Source organism: Ornithorhynchus anatinus, chromosome 2 (assembly GCF_004115215.2).
Source record: "Ornithorhynchus anatinus isolate Pmale09 chromosome 2, mOrnAna1.pri.v4, whole genome shotgun sequence".
NCBI classification, from domain to species: Eukaryota; Metazoa; Chordata; class Mammalia; order Monotremata; family Ornithorhynchidae; genus Ornithorhynchus; species Ornithorhynchus anatinus.
Genome location: NC_041729.1, coordinates 66,432,653 through 66,447,204, shown reverse-complemented (window position 1 = coordinate 66,447,204; position 14,552 = coordinate 66,432,653). Strand labels below are relative to the sequence as shown.

The window sequence follows — 14,552 nt, the reverse complement described above, 5'->3', positions numbered from 1 at the left end:
GTCCCTTGCAACGTGAAAATGCATTGCATTTTAAGACAAAGGTGAATATTAATGGTGACAATTTCTCTATTATCATTATTTTCTTCAAAATAGAGGTTACATTTTCAAAGCTAAACATCAAAAAAATTGAGAACTGTTTGATTAAAGGAGTGTTCTCTGCCTCCCTTGTAGTTTCTTCCCAAAATGATGCTCTTGAACAAATTAGAAGGACCCATAGCTAGCTGCTTCTTGCAGAGGTTTGAAGAAGAGATTTTTCTGAGCGATTTTGATGTCTTCCTCATCTTCCTCCTTTCTTTCCCTTCCCATATGTCAAAACTCAAGATCTTCCGTATGCATATATTCACTTCTGCAGGTGTTCCACCGTCTTACTTCCTCTCACTCTCCACTCAGACCTGGTGCTCCACCTCACCCACTCACCAACATGGGCCAACAAGTAGAGAAGCGGAATGGCGTAGTGGGTAGAGCACGGGCCTTGAAGTCAGAAGATCATGGGTTCTAATCCCGGCTCCTCCACCTGTCTGCTGTGTGACCTTGGTCCTCAGTTACCTCATCTGTAAAATGGGGATTGAGACTGTGAGACCCATGTGGGACAGGGACTGCATCCAATCCGATTTGCTTCTATCCCCTCCAGCACTTAGTACAGTGTCTGGCACGTAGTAAGCGCTGAACAAGTATTATTACTATTATTCTTATTATTACACACTGAAACCTGAAGCGATGCTAGTCATCATGCCATTTCTAACCTCTCCAACTCTGAAATGCCATACTCTGACCACAACCTCCTAACCTGCCTTCTTTTCCATACCCCTAACCCAATATATCTAAAATGGAACACTTCATCTTCTCCCCTAATCCTCTGGAAGTCACTTTTCTGTCCCAATCAATAACACCACCATTGCCCCCGTTTCTCCAATCTGAAACCTTGGAATTATCTTCACTTCCTTCCTCCTTTTACATATTCAGTCAGTCGCCAAATCCTGTCGGTTATTCCTCTGTAACATTTCTAGAGTCCATCCCTTCTACTTTGCTGGTTCAGGCACTTGCCATGTCCTGGCTTGACTACTGCATTAGCCTCCTCACCCATTTCATTGCTTCCATATTCTCTCCCCTCTCTGGTCCACACTTCACTCTTATGCACTTCAACATTTTCAGACAGGGAGACTCCTGATAGCAGTCTCCCCATTCCTCAGAAACCTCCTATAGTTGCCTACTCCTCTCCACATCAAGCAGAAAATCCTGGCTATCGGCTTTAAAGCACTCAGCTCACTGCTTGCTTATTTCCTCTTCTCTACCTCCTGCGCTTGCAGTCTGCAGTTCTCTCAAGCTAACCTAATAAAACTGTCTTATTTTTGCCTCTCCCACCATCTGGCTCCTTGATTTTAGAAGGGCTTTGAAGATGGAGAGAATAGTAGTCTGCTGAATGGCAAAGGAGAATGGAGTACCAGGTGGGAGAGAGGATGTGAGCAAGAGATGGACAGTGGACAATCAATTAATTTTATTTATTGAGCATTTACTCTGTGCAGAGCACTGTAAATAATAATAATAATGTTATTTGTTAAGTGCTTACTATGTGCTGAGCACTGTTATAAGCACTGGGGCAGATACAGGGTAATTAGATTGTCCCACGTGGGACTCACATTTTTTAATCCCCATTTTTACAGATGAGGTAACTGAGGCAGAGAAGTTAAATAACTTGCCCAAGGTCACACAGGAGACAAGTGGCAGAGATGGGATAAGCACTGTTCTAAGCACTTGGGAGAGTACAATATAGTGAAGTGGTGGACCTATTCCCTACCCACAACAAGTTTACCAGTCTAGAGATTACAGTCTACAGTCTAAAGTCTACAACCCGTTGTGGGCAGGGATTGTCTCTGTTTACTGCTGAAATGTACTTCCCAAGCGCTTAGTATAGTGCTCTGAACACATTAAGTGCTAAATAAATACGATTGAATGACTGAATGAATGAATACAGTCTTCGAAACTAGCTTACGGCAAGAGAAACCAGAATGGAGCAGAGTGAGTAGATTGGCTTTATAGGCACAGAATATGCAGTCTGGGTTGTTGGGGCAGAGAGGCAAGGATAAGTAGAGCTTACTGAGATGCATTAATGCCCATGGTCAGGAAATTCTGCTTGGTGTGGTGAGGAACTGGAAATCATTGGAGGCTATTGAGGAGTGGGGAGACTTTGCAAAATGAGGTTTTAGAAAAATGATCCTAATAGCAGATCAGAATATGGACTTGAAAGGAGAGAGGATGGAGAGAGGGAGGTCTGCGATGAGGTTAATGCCGTATCTGGCATTAACTGTAATTAATGCCATAATTTGAGTTGGGACCTGACAAGTTTTTGGACAAGGGTAGTAGCTGTTTGAAGGGAGAGAAAGGGTTGGAGACTGGTGATAATAGTATTATTATTAATAACAATAATCATAGTAAGAATATTAAGATTATTGGGTTTATTAAATGCTCACCATATATCGAGCGCTTGTTCGAAGTTCTGGGGAAGGTACAAGTTAAGCAGGTTGGACAGAGTCCCTCTCCAGCATGGGGCTCACAGTCTAAATAGGAGGAAGAGCTGATATTGAATCCCCATTTTACAGTTGAGGAAACTGAGGTACTGAGAAGTAAAGTGACTTGCCCAGCGTCACACAACAAGCAGTTGGTAGAGCTGGAATTAGAACCCAGGTCCTCTGACTCCCAGGACCATGCTTTTTCCACTAGCTCTTTCCATTGTGCTTCTCATGATGTGAAGGAAGAACTGACAGAATTTGGTGACCGGCTGAATATGAAGATTGAAAGAAAAAGACAGGAGTCAAGAATAATGCCAAGGTTATGGGCTTATGAGACAAGAGGACAGTGAAGTTGATATTATCGATAGGAAAGCCTGGGAGGACAAGATCTGGGAGGAAAGATGAGGAGTTCAGTTTTGGATATTTTCAACTTGAGCAGCAGGACATCTATGTAGAGATAGATGCCCTGAAGGTAGGAAGAAATGTGAGATTGCAAAGAAGAAAAGAGGTCAAGGATAGTGAGGTAGATTTGGGAGTCATCTGCGTAGAGATCTATTATATATATATATGTTGAAAATCTCTGAGCAAGTCAGAAATTTTTTTCAGTAACCAATTGAGAATATTTGTAACAAGTGTCACTGTTCATACTTGCTCTCTGCTCTAGAGATATCCTTGAGCCCCTGACCAAAATAGATTTCATTATTTTTAAGAAAAGCTTTCTTTTAGCTGAGAGTAATATTACTAATACAGTTATCTTGGGCTAGCAGAGTATGCATGTTTTTAAGGAGTATTGCTAAATCTGGGATTCCAAGCATTTTGGAATTTATGCTGAGCTTGACCGTCTTCAGAAATTTAAATAATGCTGACTGCCGAGCAAGTGATTTATCAGAGGAAAAGTGATGTTATCGGAAGTAAAAATGTATTATTATCATTATCATTAATAATAATTATAATAGTATTTTTAGCACTGACTATGTGCCAATCACTGTTCTAACCACTGAGGTAGATACAAGCTAATCAGGTTGGACACAGTTCATGTCCCACATGAAGCTCACAGTCTTAATCCCCATTTTACAGATGAGGTAATTGAGATCTAGAAAAATTAAGTGATTTGCCCAAGGTCACACAGCAGACAAGTGGTAGGGCCGGGATTAGAACCCAAATCCTTCTGACTACCTGGTCTCTATCCACTAGGCAACTCTGCTTCCTAGACTATTTAGTTGCCCTGTTAAAATCATAATTCATAAATAAATGCAAAGATATTTTAAGAAACAATTTAAAAATCATTTTATTCACCTATGCTCTGTAGTCGTAGGCACACTTTTTCATATCTCATACTATCAAAGAAATCTACTTTCACTTTCCATTTTCTCAATCAGTTTTTATTTTTAAAAACGGTATTTGTTAAGCACTTACTATGTGCCAGGTACTGCACCATGTTGGGGTTGAAGTAGGCTAATCAGGTTGGACACAGTCCCTGTTCCATGTGGGGCTCACAGTCTTAATCCCCATTTTACAGATGAGGAAACTGAGGCCCATAGAAGTGAAGTGATTTGCCCAAGGTCACACAGCAGACAAGTGGCAGAGCTGGGATTAGAACCCAGGACTTTCTGACTTCCACGCCCATGCTCTATCCCATAAGCAACACTGCTTCTCGATGCTATTTACTGAGTACTTACTGTGTGCAGCACAATGTACTAAGAGCCTGGGAGAATACGATACAGTAGAGTTGGTAAACATGATCCCTGCCCACAGGAAGCTTACAATTTAGAGAGCGAGACAGATATTGAAATAAATTACAGATAGAGGTATAAGGACATGTCTGTAAGTGCTGTGGGGTTGAGGATGTGGTCAACATCAAGTGCTTAAAGGGTAGAGATCCAAGAGTATAAGGTCTTAAAAAAGCATCAAGCAGAAAGTTATCCCTGCAAATATTGATGGTAGTGCAATATCACATCACAGCTGGAAGGTGAATTCCCTGGTAGAATCTGGACTTTGCTGTTAATATTCATTCCACTTTTGAAGGCAGCATATACAGTTCAGATGCTCTATTAGAGATGTGTTTAATTTGAAGACTTCGAAATGATCTGATGTTACTTTACATGTTCACGGTCATTCAGATCTTCAGATCCTGACTGGCTGCATGGTTAATATTTTTTGGTTCACATTTTTCAGCTCTGCCAGCTTCAGTAGTTTCCAATTAGTCAATCTAAAGCCAAGATATTATGCTGGCATCCCCATTAAACCTCTAAACAAATAGATGGAATTTTTATTTTTTGCACACACATTTTCAGGATAAAGTAGTTCAATATATAATCAAGTATTGTTTTCACCTAAGTTAAAGCCATCACCCAGACGTGATAAATTCCAACAATAAGAGTATTTGGCTAGATTTATAAAATTGTAGATTTTATGGAGTCCACATTAATCAGGGCTCAATGTTTCAAAATGTTTAAATGAAATGCAGCACAATTAAAACTGACTCTCATCTAGCATTCATGAATATAAAGAGTAGAATGTGTAGCTTATCTCGCCTGAAGGAAATTAATATTTGGACCGTGATGAGGGTGAAATCTGCACATCACAAGGACCAACTCATTATCAGATCCAGTATGGGGAAAGCCAAAAAGCAGTGGGGCAAGGTAATAAGCTGACACAGGGCTCGGAACTTTGAGCTATTGCAATCTCCACAGAAAGTGAATCTGAATCCCAAGTGCTTAGCCCAGTGTTCTGCACCCACTAAGCACTCAGTAAATACCACTGACTGATACCTGATTACCCTGTATCTACCCTGTATCTGTATCTATTTGTAGCTTTACAAATACCAACGTTATTATCGTAATTATATTATCATAATAATAATGTTGGTATTTGTTAAGCGCTTACTATGTGCAGAGCACTGTTCTAAGCGCTGGGGTAGATACAGGGTAATCAGGTTGTCCCACGTGAGGCTCACAGTTAATCCCCATTTTACAGATGAGGTAACTGAGGCCCAGAGAAGTGAAGTGACTTGCCCACAGTCACACAGCTGACAAGTGGCAGAGCCGGGATTCAAACCCATGACCTCTGACTCCCAAGCCCGGGCTCTTTCCACTGAGCAACAAAAGTAAGCTGCTTGAGGAAGGGTCGCTGCCCTACTGCTTTTATAAATCCCTGAAAACCAGACACCTAGGAAGCCCTAACCAACTCCTTCCCAATAAATCACTTGATGGATCAGTGGGATTTAGTGAGCACTTAATGTGAGTAAAGTGCAGAGCACTTTATTAAGCACTTGGGAGAAAACAGTATAAAAGAGTAAGTGGAAATGATCCCCATAGACAGACTCTCTTGGGGGTGGTGGGATTTATCCTTGTTTCCAGTAGGTATGTTCGTCTTCAAAGGGACTCTCACACACCCATTCAGTACGCAAATGGAATGCATGCCTTTCTATCAATCAGTCAGTTAATTAATGGTATTCCACAACAAACAGAAACTCCTCACCATTGGCTTTTAAGCCCTCAATCATCTTGCCCCCTCCTAATTCACCTTCCCCCCCTCCTAATTCACCTTCCCACTCTCCTGCTACAACTCAGCCCGCACACTTCACTCCTCTAATTCTAGCCTTCTCTCAATACTTGGATCTCATCTAGCTCACCACCTACCTCTTGCCCAGGTCCTGCCTCTGGCCTGGAGTGCCCTCCCTCTTCGTATCCAACAGGTAATAACTCTTTCCCCCTTCAAAGCCTTATTGAATACACATCTCCTCCACGAGAACTTCCCTGCCTAAACCCTCCTTTCCTCTTCTCTTTCCCCACTCCCTTCTGCTTCGCCTTGGCTTGTTCCCTTTCTTCATCTCCCCTCTCAGCCCCACAGCACTGTGGTTGTCCATAGAGGCTTAGTTTTGGGTCCCCTTCTCTTCTCAGTCTACTTTCTCCCTTTTAGGAGCTCATCATCTTCCATTACTTCAAGTTCCACCTTTCCACTAATGACTCCCAATTCCACCCAGCCATTTCCTCTATCTGCAGTGTATTTTAATGTTTGGCGAATCCCGGCTCTATCACTTGTCAGCTGTGTGACTGTGGGCAAGTCACTTAACTTCTCTGTGCCTCAGTTACCTCATCTGTAAAATGAGGATGAAGACTGTGAGCCCCACGTGGGACAACCTGATTCCCCTGTGTCTACCCCAGCGCTTAGAACAGTGCTCAGCACATAGTAAGCGCTTAACAAATACCAACATTATTATTATTATCTAGGTGGCAAGCACCTCGTAGGCAGGAATCATGTCTACCAACTTTTATGGTGTTCTTCCTTCTCCAGCCAGGTCTCGGTCTGGCTGAAGGAGAGGATAACCTGGCTGGCAGAAGTCGTCAATGGATGGCTATTAGGCCTGGGGAAACTGACAACCTTAGGCTTTGATTTTTGAGTTTCTAAGAGTTTAATGTCAGGCACAGGGAAGCACCACTGCTGACTTGAGCTGCTCTGCTTCCCAAACCCCCGAGCTGTGCCCCACAACCCACGTGGGGTTCACAGTCTAAGTTGGAGGGTGAACAGGCATTGAATTCCCATTTGGCAGATGAGGAAATGGAGGCCTAAAGAAGTTAGGTGACTTACCCAAGGTCACACAGCTGGTAAAGGGCAGATGAGGGATTAGAACCCAGTTACAGCGGTGGAGAAAAAAGGAAAGGAGAAACAGCATGAGCAAGGGCGGGGGACAGTCAAGATCAATGTACAGATAGAAGGGGAGCTTTGGAAGAGTATGAGCTGAAGAGTAGTGAGTGAAGAGAGGTGGAGTGGAGACCCCTGAAGCCAATGGTATGGATTTCTGCCTGATATGGAACCAGGTGGGAAACCATCGGAGATTACCCAAGAGGTGTACGCCAAGCAGTGCTTCAAAAAAAAATAGTGGAATACTTCAGTGAAATAAGGTCCAAAGTGGAGGAGGCCTGGAGCAGGGAGACCAGTAAGGATGCTGATGCAGGACTCTAACTATGAAATAAGAACTTGGACCTCAGTGGTAACTGTTTGAATGGAGAGGAAGAAGTGGATCCAGGAAATGGTATGGAGGAAAAATTGACCAGAATTAGCAGTTAACCTGCTGTGAGGGCTGAAAGGCAATGGGGAGTTATTGTGGACAGGTTTAAGAAGGGAAATGAAAAGTTCCTTTTTTGGAACCTGAGTTTGAGATGTTGGTGGGACGTCCACAGAGATGTCTCCTGGAGATAAGTGGAACTGCAGAAATGTAGGTTAGCCCAAATGCTCTATGGGAAGTGAAGAAGGTTGGCAAACTCTTGTCATGGTGTGCCAATATAGGGATTCCTACCATGAGCACCTGAATAATACCTGACCCGCTCATGGAGTCAGGGGACTGATAAGAGGAGCATCCAGGAATACCTACCTCAGTGGCAGAGGGCCTGGACCCCACCTGACACAGAGTCTAATTTACTTCCAGATCAGCAGTGCAGAGGGACAAGAATCGACAGGCCGGCTCTTGGCCGAAATCTCCTATTTCCGTGCTTTCTCACAGTCTTCCAAAATCCCTTCAGTTTTAGTGAAGCTTTTGGCTCAGTCTGCACAGGGCAGGGGTTTTCAAACTGAGCTGTAGAATGATAAAATTTTGGAAGTATAGAAATAGAAGGGGCAGGGGAGGACGGAAGCCAGGGGAGAGGTCATCTGGCCCAGCCATCTGCTTCCAAAGGATTAAATTGTCCGGAACAGATTGCAGCCTCTTTCTTCCTTCAGCGTCTCCTGCGATGGAGATGTCACAAGCTTCTTCATCAGCTGAGTCTGGACTAGGGGTTATGGTTATTGGGGATAAAACAAGCATCCTCCCTACCTCCTAGCTTGCGAGCCCATGGAGGGCAGAGACTGTGTCTGATCTGATTATCTGCTCCAGTGCCTAGTAAGTGCTAAGTGCTTAATTAAATGTCTTTAGTTGTTAAAATTATTTTTATTATCCGTCTTCTCTTTTCTCCATTAAACACCTCCGCCATCGCCCAGCTCTGCTGCTTGTCAGCTGTGTGACTTTGGGCAAGTCACTTAACTTCTCTGTGCCTCAGTTACCCCATCTGTGAAATGGGGATAAAGACTGTGAGCCCCACGTGGGACAACCTGATAACCTTGTATCCTCCCCAGCACTTAGAAACAGTGCTTTGCACATAGTAAACACTTAACAAATGCCATCATTATTATGATTATTATTAAGAAGCAGCATGGCCTAGTGGTTAGAGCCTGGGCTTGGGAGTCAGAGGATGTGGGTCCTAATCCCAGCTCCGCCACTTATCTGCTCTGTGCCTCAACCTGATTACCTTGTATCTACCCCAGAGCTTAGAACAGTGCTTGGCACATAGTAAGTGCTTAACGATACCATCATTATTATTATTAGGATATATCCTCCTGTCGTTCAAGGTGCTTCTTCTTCAGACCCTGTCCAGATTCTCCACCTCCTTCAGAGGCAGAGAGGGATCCAAACTGGGCAGAGAGTTCTAAGTGAACCGCGGTCACATGACCTAGGGCTCTGCCTCCCCCCATCTTGGTCTTCCAGCCCATAGAAGCAGCATAGCTTAGGGGATAGAGAGTGGGCCTAGGACTCAGAAGGTCATGGGTTCTATTCCCGGCTCTGCCACTTGCCTGCTGTGTGACCCAGGGTAAGTCACTTCTCTTCTCTGGGCCTCAGTTACCTCACCTGGAAAATGGGGATTGAGATTGTGAGTCCACATGGGACAGAGACAGAGTCCAACCTGATTTACTTGTACCCACCCCAGCGCTTAGTACAGTGCCTGGCACATTGAAGTGCTTAAAAAAATAACACAATTATTGTTATTATGTCTCCCTCCCTCTATCTCTCTCTCTGGAGGGAAGGCTGCCCCATGGGTAAAAGCCTCTGTAGAATCATCCAGAAAGTTGTTATTAATATTGTTGTTTTTTGTTAAGCACTCACCTTGTGCCAAGTCCTGTTGTAAACATTGAGGTAAAAAAAAAACTTAATCCTCAGGACCCACATGGGGCCAACTGTTGGACTTAGAATGGCCAATGAGAACAGCCTGAAAGCTGTTTCTTTCAGCAGTGATATTCTGCAACTGTCCTTGTTATTGCTGTGCAATCAGTCAATTATTTATTGATATTTACTGTGCGCTTACTGTTGGCAGAGCACTGTACTGAGCACTTGGTAAAGTACAGTGCAGCAGCGTTGGGAGACATGATCTCTGCTCACAAGGAACTTACTGTCTACAGGGGGAGACAGACATTTTACATTATGGATAGAGGTTTATTTATTCTTTTTGTTTCACTTACCAGTTATCTCTTTCCCTATGTATCTCTCACCATTTTTACCTGCGTTCATATTGTGCCAGGGCTCATGTTTGAATTGTTGTGCTCGTACATTTATCTCACACTTTGTACAATGTTCTGCACATTGAAAGCACATGATAAATTCATTCGTCAGTAGACTTTATTGGACACTCCCTACATGCGGAGCACTGTAATAAATGTAGTGACAGTAATTAAAACAGGTCTGATCCATGATAAGCAGAATGGAAAGATATTTTTCAGATTCTTTCCAGCTGTATTCCCGGTCTGAGCATGGCGTTTTTGAATATCACATCCCTTGCTGTCTCACATTCCACTTAAAGACAACTCTATATATTCTGCCAAATTTATACTGAGTCTATCTTTCCCTACACTTTCCTTTGATTACTCTTGCTTCCTAAGTGTCCTTTTTAGAAGGGTTCACGTCAGCTCAGCAAAAAATCACTTACAAATAGATGGCTGATTAAGTTTGTCCTTTTAGGAACTCATGAGGAAGTTGCCTCCCCTTCTTCCCCAGGTGAGCCCCCCGATTCCTCCACCTTATCTGGCTCTTTTTCTCCCCTGCCTCTCCTGTTCACCTACAGCCCCTCCTATTGCATATCTGCATATAGTAAGCGCTCAATAAATACAATCGCTTGATTGATTGCACTGCCCTGACTCTCTCTGCACCTGTCAGTCCCCCCATTCTGGGTTTCATTCATTCAATCGTATTTATTGAGCGCTTACTGTGTACGGAGCTGGGAGAGTAAAGTACAATGATAAACAGGCACATTCTCTGCCCACAACGTGGTTGCAAAGTCAGAATCTGTGCCCAGTCCAAGGTGAGAAGAACAGGATGGTGGGGAAGAGGCACAGATTCACCCTCCCTTCTGCATTTTAGTCTGTACCTCTTAATATTCACCCCAGCCCCAAAGAACTTACCCCCACGTCCTTATGCTTTCCTATTTTCCCTAGTTGTAATTTCTTCTGAAGTCCATCTCCCCTTCTGGATTGTGAACTCCCTGTGAGCAAGGAATATGTCTATCAACCCTAGAGAAGCAGCGTCGCTCAGTGGAAAGAGCACGGTCTTGGGAGTCAGAGGTCATGGGTTCGTATCCCAGCTCTGCCACTTATCAGCTGTGTGACTGTGGGCAAGTCACTTCACTTCTCTGTGCCTTAGTTCCCTCATCTGTAAAATGGGGATGAGGACTGTGAGCCTCACGTAGGACAACCTGATTACCCTGTATCTATCCCAGTGCTTAGAACAGTGCTCTGCACATAGTAAGCACTTAAACGCCAACATTAATACTCCACTGCACTCTCCCAAGCATTTAGTACAGTGCTCTCTGCATACAGTAAGCTGTCAGAAAATATCACTGAATGATTGATTGAGGGAGTTGCAGGCTAGGGGAGTGGTGCGAGGAACAAATTGGCGGAGGGATAGGTGAAACCAAGGCCCAGTGAATAGGTTACCTTGAGAAAAATAAGGATTGTGAGCTGGCGTGATATGGAGGAAAGACAGGATAAGACAGCTGATTTAATGCTTTAAAGTCAAAAGGTCACATTTTCTGCCTGAAGCTAAGAAGAATGGGCAGTCATCGGTAGGTTTTGATGAGTGAAAAATGATCCAGATAGAGTGAATTATGGCCTGGAGAGAGGGGAGACTGGAGGCCGAAAGATCAGAGAGGAGGCTGATCAGAGAGTCAAGCTGAGGTCTCGCAACTGCCTAGACTAGTGTGGTGATTGTTCGAATGACTATTAGCATAGATTGTAAATAATAATAATTGTGGCATTTGTTGAGCACTCACTATGTGATGAGCAGCATAGTCTAGTGGAGAGAGCACGGGCCTATGAGTAAGGAGATTATGGGTTCTAATCCCAGCTCTGCCATTTGTCTGCTGTGTGACCTTGGACAAGTCATTTCACTTCTCTGTGCCTCAGTTACCTCATCTGTAAAAGGGGGAGTAGGACTGTGAGTCCTGTGTGGAACATGGACTACATCCAACCTTTTATCTCATATCTACCCCAGCACCTAGTCCAGTGCCCGACAGATAGTAAGTGCTTAACAGATGCCATTAAAAAAAATTTTAGGCATGTTGAACTTGAGGTGTCGGCAGAAATCTGAAGAGCATGTTTTCAATTCCTTTGTCCTTATCCTAAATAAAGATATCGGCTAGAACCACTTCTAAGGCTGATCCCTCTGTTGCTGCCTCCAAATTATAGTAACGTGATCAAAACGATGCTTTCCTAGCTTGTCAGTGAAAATATCATGGGGACAGAATCGAGATTCACAGAAATCTGGATAGATTACATTGATCGCTTCTCCCTTGCCTTGCTGATGGGTTCTTCTCCTAGAAGGAAATGAAATGAGTCCGTCATGATGTGTTTTTCACAAGGCTGTGTTGTAGGTCACTTTCTCCTCTGTCTTTACACTCCCTTCCATTGCTTCCATGGCTTCAACCATCACCTCTGTGCATATGACTCCTAGATCTATCTCACTACAACCTGACTCTTTACGTCCTCTGCATTCTTGCTTCCAGGATATCTCCCCATGGATTCCTCTAGCATCTAAAGATCAATATTTTTGAGATGTCCTGGAGGCAAGAAAAAAATGTGAGATTGCAGGAAAGACAATAAGGAGGGGCAGTGATATAGGCCCAGTTGTCTTTTGTATGCCCTAATGGATGGAGCATGGGCCCGAAAGTCAGAAAGAGTGGGTTCTAATCCTGGCTTTGCCACGTGTCTGCTGGGTGACCATAGGGAAGTCACTTCACTTCTCTGTGCCTCAGTTACCTCATCTGTAAAATGGGGGTAAAAGCTGCGGGGCAGGGATTGTGTCCCAGCGCTTACTATGGTGCCTGGAACAAAGTAAATGCTCAACAAATGCAATTATTACTAGAGGTAGTACCAAAGCAAAGGGAGCGGATGAACTCCACGAGGGTATGAGTGTTAAAAAAGAGAAATGAGGATCCAGACCAGAACCCTGAGGAGCAGTGGTATGGGTGTGTGGAAGAAGAGCTAGCTAAAACAACTGAGAAGGAGCACTCTGGGAAGTAAGAGGTGAAGCAGGAGAGAAATGCATCCATAAAACCAGGATTAATAATAATAATAATGTTGGCATTTGTTAAGCGCTTACTATGTGCCAAGCACTGTTCTAAGCGCTGGGGGAGATACAAGGGAATCAGGTTGTCCCACGTGGGGCTCACAGTCTTAATCCATTTTACAGATGAGGTAACTGAGGCCCAGAGAAGTTAAGTGATTTGCCCACAGTCACACAGTTGACAAGTGGCAGAGCTGGGATTCGATCTCCATGGTCCACACTGGCAAATGCAGCAGGGTCATTAAGGAGGATTAGGATAGGATAGAGTCCATTAGATGTGGCAAAGAGGAGGTCCTCAGAGAACTTTGTGATGATAATTTCATTTAGGTTTTAGGAGCAGAAACCAGATTATAGGTCAGGAAATGAGAGTTGGGTTCAGAAGAAGTGGCAATAGTAGGTATGTGTGTATATACTAGACTCTAGACTGTAAGATCATTTGGGCAGGGAATGTCACTTTTTATTGTTGTGTTGTACTTTCCCAAGCGCTTAGTACAGTGCTTTGCACACAGAGAAGCAGCGTGGCTCAGTGGAAAGAGCCCGGGCTTGGGAGTCAGAGGTCATAGGTTCAAATCCCAGCTCCGCCGCTTGTCAGCTGTGTGACTTTGGGCAAGTCACTTCACTTCTCTGTGCCTCAGTTACCTCGTCTGCAAAATGGGGATTAAAACTGTGAGCCCCACGTGGGACAACCCGATTACCTTGTATCCTCCCCAGCGCTTAGAACAGTGCTTTGCACATAGTAAGTGCTTAACAAATAACACCATTATTATTAGTAAGCGCTCAGTAAATACGTTTGAATGAATGAATATATATATATATAGTCCATTTGAGGAGTTTTAGACAGAAAAAGGAGCAGGGAAATGGGGCAGTAGCAGAGGGATCCAGAGAAGGTTTTTTTTAGTATGCAGGAGACATGAGCGTATTTGAGGGCAGAGGCACAGAAGCCACAGGAGAGTGAGTGGTTGAAGATCGCTTTCAGGAAGGGATGGAGAGTAGGTATCAATGTTTTAGAAGGTGAGAAGGAATGGGGTCAGAGACACAAGGGGAACAGCCTAGATTTTGAAAGCAGGCAGGAGATCTCCTTTTGACAGATGAGAGAGATGAGAGTGGATTTTGAAGTGGGGGAGGGAATAATGAACAGGGACTTTGGGTAATTCACTCCTGATGATCAGTCAATCAGTCATATTTATTGAGTCCTTACTAAGTACTAAGTGCTTGGTAGAGTGCTATATTGCATATTGCATATTGCTATATTGCATATTGCAACTAAACACTTTCCCTGCCCACAGTGAATCCATCCTACCCTCTGTTCCCCAAAATGTGAGGGATACTCACACAAATGCCCCAGGACAAATGCCCAAATGCTCTCTGAAAAGGTCAGCCTGGAAAGTTGGAAAAATTGGAGTAATCACAAGAATGAAGGGAAAAAAAGAAAAATATATCAAGCTCTGAAGCAAATGCCAACTTGCTGGATACTATTCCCTCTTGATATTGGGGCCCAATCTTCCTTATAGGTATTGTCATGTTTATTTTCCTAATATACATTTGCTTCATTTTCAAGCAAGGAAGTTGAAACCTTGAAAGGGTCAACAATTTGCATCAGGAGAAATTAAGAGTTAAATCAGATAACTTTAATGAAGAAAAAAATAACTAATAGATTACTTTCCTGCCTCCATTTACATCCT

General features: G+C 43.6%; 1 protein-coding gene across 1 annotated transcript in view; it reads left to right on the top strand.

The window, feature by feature from the left end:
* PACRG (parkin coregulated) overlaps positions 1–14,552 on the top strand; it is a 495,432-nt gene that overhangs the window by 368,721 nt on the left and 112,159 nt on the right. The gene's annotated exons all lie outside the window — the stretch shown is intronic.